This window comes from Arachis hypogaea, chromosome 6 (genome assembly GCF_003086295.3).
Source record: "Arachis hypogaea cultivar Tifrunner chromosome 6, arahy.Tifrunner.gnm2.J5K5, whole genome shotgun sequence".
In the NCBI taxonomy this organism is placed as follows: domain Eukaryota; kingdom Viridiplantae; phylum Streptophyta; class Magnoliopsida; order Fabales; family Fabaceae; genus Arachis; species Arachis hypogaea.
Window position 1 is genome coordinate 75,442,070 of NC_092041.1, and position 7,952 is coordinate 75,450,021.

Genomic DNA, 7,952 nt, shown 5'->3' on the forward strand with positions numbered 1-7,952 from the left:
CCTCTATGTCACAGTATAGAGATTCCTTTAGGTGTCAGAGGAAAAGAAGAGTAGAAGACAGAAGTGGAAATTCGAACTTAACAAAGGAGATGGAGTTCGAATTTTGCATTAAGGGATAGTGTTAGTCCATAAGTAGAAGGATGTGAGAAGGAGGGAAGTTATTTTCGAAAATTAAGTGAAAAATTTAAAACATTTTTGAAAAACACTACTTAATTTTCGAAAATGAAAAGGGAAAAGAAATCAAGTGATTTTTGAAAAAGATTTTGAAATTAGAAATCAAAAAGATTTGATTGAAAACTATTTTGAAAAAGATGTGGTTAAGAAGATATGATTGATAAAAAAAAAATGTGATTGAGAAGATATGATTTGAAAAACATTTTAAAAAGATTTGATTTGAAAATTAAAAACTTGACTAACAAGAAAAGATATGATTCAAACATTAAACCTTTCTCAACAGAAAAGGCAACATACTTGAAATGTTGAGTCAAATCATTAATTGTTAGTAAGTATCTTTAAAAATGGAAAGAAATTGATTTTGAAAAAGATTTGATTGAAAAAATTGATTTGAAAAAGATTTGATTTTGAAAAGATGTTGAAAACTTAAAAAAAATTGATTTGAAAACAAAATCTTCCCCCTTTAGCCATCCTGGCGTTAAACGCCCAGAATGGTATCCATTCTGGCGTTTAACGCCCAAAATGCTACCCTTTTGGGCGTTAAACGCCCAACCAGGTACCCTGGCTGGCGTTTAAACGCCAGTCTGTCCTTCTTCACTGGGCGTTTTGAACGCCCAGCTTTTTCTGTGCAATTCCTCTGCTGTATGTTCTGAATCTTCAATTCTCTGTATTATTGACTTGAAAAGACACAAATTAAAAATATTTTTGGATTTTTAATAATAAGGACAAACCAAAATGCAACAAGAATCAAATAACAATGCATGCAAGACACCAAACTTAGCAGTTTGTATACTACTGACACTAACAAAATGAAAATGCATATGAGACACACAAAACACTCAAGTCAATAGAATTCAAAGATCAGAGCAAGTAAATCATCAAGAACATCTTGAAGATCACTAAGACATATGAATGCATGCAATTGGCACCAAACTTATGATGAGACTCTAGACTCAAACAAGAAATATTTTTGGATTTTATGATTTTTTGTAAAATTTTTTTTGTGTTTTTCGAAAATTAAGTGGAGAAAAAGTATCAAAATTCTTAATGAGAATTCCAGGAATTAGTGCAATGCTAGTCTAAGACTCCGGTCCAGGAATTAGACATGGCTTCACAGCCAGCCAAGCTCTCAAAGAAAGCTTCGGTCCAAAACACTAGACATGGCCAGAGGCCAGCCAAGCCTTAGCAGATCACTGCTCCAAAAGCAAGATTGATAAGAAACCAACAAGCTCTTGTGATGATGAGTTGAAACCTCGGTCCAATGAAATTAGACATGGCTTCTCAGCCAGCCAGATTTCAACAAATCACCATGAAACTCTAGAATTCAACTTCAAGAATTTCGAAAAAATAAATACCTAATCTAAGCAACAAGATGAACCGTCAGTTGTCCAGCCTAAACAATCCCGGGCAATAACACCAAGAACTTGATGTTGTTGCCGGATCTTGGCACTGATGTTACCAAAAGCTTGCTCAAAACTTGAACAATCCCCGGCAACGGCGGCAAAAACTTGGTGCGCGAAATTGTGAACAATACTTTTTCACAACTCTCATAATCCCCGGTAATGGCTCCAAAAACGTGGTAGCTCAATACCATGGCATTACACAACTTCGCACAACTAACCAGCAAGTGCACTGGGTCGTCCAAGTAATAAACCTTACGTGAGTAAGGGTCGATCCCACGGAGATTGTTAGTATTGAAGCAAGCTATGGTCATCTTGTAAATCTTAGTCAGGCAAACTCAAATGGATATAGTGATGAACGAAAATAACACAAAGGTAAAGATAGAGATACTTATGTAATTCATTGGTAGGAACTTCAGATAAGCGTATGAAGATACCTTCCCTTCCGTCTCTCTGCTTTCCTACTGCCTTCATCCAATTCTTCTTACTCCTTTCCATGGCAAGCTCGTGTAGGGTTTCACTGTTGTCAGCAGCTACCTCCCATCCTCGCAGTGAAAACTAATGCTCATGCACTCTGTCACAGTGCGGCTAATCACCGGTTTGGTTCCCTCCCCTACCGGAATAGAATCACTCTTTTGCGTCTGTCACTAACGCCCAGTAGGTTACAGGTTTGAAGCACGTCACAGTCATTCAATCATTGAATCCTACTCAGAATACCACAGACAAGGTTTAGACCTTCCGGATTCTCTTGAATGCCGCCATCAGGTCCTGCCTATACCACGAAGACTCTGATCTCACGGAATGGTTGGCTCGTTTGTCAGGCGAGCACTCGGTTGTCAGGCGATCAACCATGCATCTTGCAATCAGGAATCCAAGAGATATTCACCAAGCCTCAAATGCTTGTAGAACAAGAGTGGTTGTCAGTCACTTTGTTCATGAGTGAGAATGGTGATGGGCGTCAATCATCACCTTCATCAAGTTGAAAAACAAGTGATATCTTGGAACAAGAACAAGCGGAATTGAATGGAAGAACAATAGTAATTGCATTAATACTTGAGGTACAGCAGAGCTCCACACCTTAATCTATGGTGTGTAGAAGCTCCACCGTTGAAAATACATAAGCATAAGGTCTAGGCATGGCCGAATGGCCAGCCTCCCAATGATCTAAGAACTAAAATGTCCAAAGATGATCTAGAGATCTAAAGTGATCAAAAGATTCCTAATACAATAGTCAAAGGTCCTACTTATAGAAAACTAGTAGCCTAAGGTGTACAGAAATGAGTAAATGACATAAAAATCCTCTTCAGGGCCCACTTGGTGTGTGCTTGGGCTGAGCAATGAAGCAAATTTCGTGTAGAGACTCTTCTTGGAGTTAAACGCCAGCTTTGGTGCCAGTTTGGGCGTTTAACTCCCATTTGGGTGCCAGTTCCAGCGTTTAACGCTGGGATTTCTTGAGGTGACTTTGAACGCCGGTTTGGGCCATCAAATCTTGGGCAAAGTATGGACTATCATATATTGCTGGAAAGCCCAGGATGTCTACTTTCCAACGCCGTTGAGAGCGCGCCAATTGGGCTTCTGTAGCTCCAGAAAATCCACTTCGAGTGCAGGGAGGTCAGAATCCAACAGCATCTGCAGTCCTTTTTGGTCTCTGAATCAGATTTTTGCTCAGGTCCCTCAATTTCAGCCAGAAAATACCTGAAATCACAGAAAAACACACAAACTCATAGTGAAGTCCAGAAAAGTGAATTTTAACTAAAAACTAATAAAAATATACTAAAACTAACTAGATCATATCAAAAACATACTAAAAACAATGCCAAAAAGTATACAAATTATCCGCTCATCAGCAACCCAATGTTGTATATTTAATGATTTTCTTTTGTTATTTTATCTTTTTTGTAGGTTGATGATCATGAGAAGTTACAAAATTAACTGAAAAAGCAAAAACAGAATGAAAAACAGGAAGAAAAACAGCACACCCTGGAGGAAGATGCTGCTGGCGTTTAAACGCCAGTAAACCTAGCAGTTGGGCGTTTAACGCCCAGTCTGGCACCATTCTGGGCGTTTAACGCCAGAAAGGGGCACCAGACTGGCGTTAAACGCCAGGAAAGGGCAAGAACCTGGCGTTAAACGCCAGGAATGGGCACCAGCCCGGCGTTTAACGCCAGAATTGGCTCAAAACGTGAATTTTGATGCCATTTGGTGCAGGGATGACTTTTCCTTGACACCACAGGATCTGTGGACCCCACAGGACCCCACCACCACTCTCTCTCTTCTTCCCCCATTCACCAATCACCTCAACACCTCTTCCCCAAAAACCCTTCACCTATCAAATCCCATCTTTCTCTTCACCACTCACATCCATCCTTCATAAATTCCCACCAACCTCACCCTTCAAATTCAAACCACTTTCCCTCCCAAACCCACCCATAATGGCCGAACCATTACCCCCCTCTCTCCTATATATACCCTTCTTCAACCCTTCATTTTCACACAACCTAAACACCACTTCTCCCCCTCCTTGGCCGAACACACCACCATCTCCCTCTTCCTCATTTCTTCTTCTTCTACTCTCTTCTTTCTTCTTTTGATCGAGGACGAGCAAACATTTTAAGTTTGGTGTGGTAAAAGCATTGCTTTTTGTTTTTCCATAACCATTTATGGCATCCAAGGCCGGAGAAACCTCTAGAAAGAGGAAAGGGAAGGCAAAAGCTTCCACCTCCGAGTCATGGGAGATGGAGAGATTCATCTCAAGGGTGCATCAAGACCATTTCTATGAAGTTGTGGCCTTGAAGAAGGTGATCCCCGAGGTCCCTTTTTCACTCAAAAAGAGTGAATATCCGGAGATCCGACATGAGATTCAAAGAAGAGGTTGGGAAGTTCTTACCAACCCCATTCAACAAGTCGGAATCTTGATGGTTCAAGAGTTCTATGCAAATGCATGGATCACCAAGAACCATGACCAAAGTGTGAACCCGAATCCAAAGAATTATCTTACTATGGTTCGGGGGAAATACTTGGATTTTAGTCCGGAGAGTGTGAGGGTGGCGTTCAACTTGCCTATGATGCAAGGAGATGAACATCCTTACACAAGAAGGGTCAACTTTGATCAAAGGTTGGACCAAGTCCTCACAGTCATATGTGAAGAGGGTGCCCAATGGAAGCAAGATTCAAGAGGAAAGCCGGTTCAATTGAGAAGGCATGACCTCAAGCCCGTGGCTAGAGGATGGTTAGAGTTCATACAACGCTCAATCATTCCCACTAGCAACCGGTCCGAAGTTACCATAGACCGGGCTATCATGATCCATAGCATCATGATTGGAGAAGAAATAGAGGTTCATGAGGTTATTGCCCAAGAACTCTATAGGGTGGCGGACAAGTCCTCTACCTTGGCAAGGTTAGCCTTTCCTCATCTCATTTGTCACCTCTGTTATTCAGTTGGAGTTGACATAGAGGGAGACACCCCCATTGAGGAGGACAAGCCCATCACTAAGAAGAGGATGGAGCACACAAGAGATCCCACTCATCATGAGATCCCTGAGATTCCTCAAGGAATGCACTTTCCTCCACAAAACTATTGGGAGCAACTAAACACCTCCCTAGGAGAATTGAGTTCCAACATGGGACAACTAAGGGTGGAGCATCAAGAACACTCCATCATCCTTCATGAGATTAGAGAAGATCAAAGAATCATGAGGGAGGAGCAACAAAGACAAGGAAGAGACATTGAGGAGCTCAAGCACTCCATAGGATCTTCAAGAGCAAGGAAGAGCCGCCATCACTAAGGTGGACCCGTTCCTTGATTTCCTTGTTCTTTATTCTTCTGTTTTTCGAATTTTATGCTTATGTTTATCCATGTTTGTGTCTTGTGATCATTAGTGTCTTAGTGTCTATGCCTTAAAGTTATGAATGTCCTATGAATCCATCACCTTTCTTGAATAAAAATGTGCTTAATTGAAAAAGGAAGAATTGCATGAATTTTGAATTTTATAACAGTTTAATTATTTTGATGTGGTGGCAATATTTTTGTCTTCTGAATGTATGCTTAAACAGTGCATATGTATCTTGAATTTGTGGTTCATGAATGTTGGCTCTTGAAAGAATGATGAAAAAGGAGACATGTTACTGAGGATCTGAAAAATCATTACAATGATTCTTGAAGCAAGAAAAAGCATTACTATTCAAAAAAAAAGAAGAAAAAAAAAGAGAAAAACGAAAAAAAATAGAAAGAAATAAAGAGTTGTGATCCAAGGCAAATAAGAGTGTGCTTAAGAACCCTGGACACCTCTAATTGGGGACTTTAGCAAAGCTGAGTCACAATCTGAAAAGGTTCACCCAATTTGTCGTGAGTATATCTGTGCATAAGTCAAGGTAATAAACATGAATATTTCTTTTCCTGAAAATTAAACATCTCTGAAACCCTAACATCTTCATCCACTATCTATCTATCTCATCATTCATAAGCCTTGCATAATAAAATGTTAATGTTTTAAGTTCGATTTCTGCTCTTACAAAAGTTTGTGAATCTAATTAAGGTTTCAATTAAACATTGTTTGCTCAATCTTTTAATCTTCGTGGGAACGATACCTACTCACCATAGTATTACTTGTGTAGATTTGGTGCACTTGCCAAAGTCTTATCAAGTTTTTGACACCATTGTCGGGGATTAACTGAGATTGGCAAGAAATATTTGGTTGAATCACTAAATTAGATATTTATTTTCTTTTTGTTTTTTTAATTCCTTACCTACCGAAACTCCCTTCACTCTGGCATAAGGAATTCCAACCTTCATGTTGTCATTGTTTTTGTGTTTGTGTATGCAAGACAGTGAAGATTTCACACCTCTTCGATTTGATCTGAAAAGAGAGAGAACACTCGCATAATTAATAAAAAAATAAAAGGCTAGGAGAGAAGTAAAAGAGCAAGAAAGAATGACAGAAAGCAACAAAAATACCAGGAAAACTCTAGGTGAATATACCACACCTATCACTAGTAGTAGTGGAAATAGTATTGTGAGACCTAACATCCAAGCCAACAACTTTGAGTTGAAGCCCTTACTCATTCAACTGGTAAAGTAGGAGCAATTCAGTGGTAGCTCCCACGAAGATCCTAATGTCTACATGGCTAGTTTTCCGCTACTATGCGACATTATCAAGAGCAATGGAGTTACCACAAAAGCCATAAGATTGTGACTGTTGTCGTTTTCATTGAGCGATAGAGCCAAGCAGTGGCTTCAAACTCAACCTCTGGAAAGCAAAGCAACATGAGATAACATAGTTAGCAAATTTTTAGCTAAATATTTTCCACAATAGAAATTAACCTAGTTGAGGAATGATATTAATTCCTTCTCCCAGAAAGATGGAGAATCACTTTATGAAGCCTAGAAAAGATACAAGGAGGTGCTAAGAAAGTACCCTTATCATTCATTCCCTAAGTGGCTTCAAATCCAAAATTTTTATGGAGTGTCACAAACTTTCAGGACCATGATTGATGCATCAGTAGGAGGATCATTGCATAGAAAGACACCTACAAAACCTTTAGAATTGATTGAAATAGTAGCTGCCAATAATTACATTTACTCAACCTAGAGAACAATGAAAAGAGGAGTGATGGAGATGGAGACATTGGACACACTCTTAGTACAAAACAAAGTTATGTCTCAACAACTCACTTCACTCACTAAATAAATGGGACAAATGCAAGTTTCAGCCATCAAGACAAGAATTATCGTCTACGAATTGTGTGCGGGAGCTCATAAGAATGAAGAATATGAACTATTCAAGGACGTCTAATCTTCCACTGAGTAATATTATATGGAGAATTCTTTAAGACCACAGAATGATCCTTTCTCAAAACACACAATCCTAGATGGAGGAACCACCCAAATTTGGGTTCAGAAAATCAAGGATAGCAAAACTTCAATGCTCCGTACCAACAGCAAGCACCTTGTAACACCCTTACTTTCAGAATGTCACGCTTCTGACTGCGCCACTCTGATAATGAGAATGTTACAATGACTTCCTTATATTTAATAATAAGATATGAGCCTTTAACTTGAAATCATGTCGTCATTTTCTTTTAAAAATCAGAAAATACTTTTTCTTAACCTAACATTCATATATAACCAAATTAATATCACAATTCTCATATGTATATACTTACATACAAACATACCATACTTTAAATACAAGTAACTTATAAATATACATGCATACATATCATTACAACTTCTATCCCTCTTACAAATAAAATAATAAAGGTGAGAAAAAATTATAACTGTATATACAATAATATAAAATACAATCTGATGCTTGAAAGAAACTCCTTAAACTTTTTGTCCATCCTAAAAAGGAAAATTTGTAGGGGTGAGAACATCGT

The 7,952-nt window shown here is 38.8% G+C and overlaps 1 non-coding gene across 1 annotated transcript; it reads right to left on the reverse strand.

The window, feature by feature from the left end:
• Positions 1–6,896: 6,896 nt before the first annotated feature.
• Positions 6,897–7,002, reverse strand: LOC112700390 (small nucleolar RNA R71). Its single transcript, XR_003153296.1, has one exon. It is a non-coding gene; the product is annotated as a small nucleolar RNA R71 (small nucleolar RNA).
• Between the last annotated feature and the right edge of the window lie 950 nt (positions 7,003–7,952).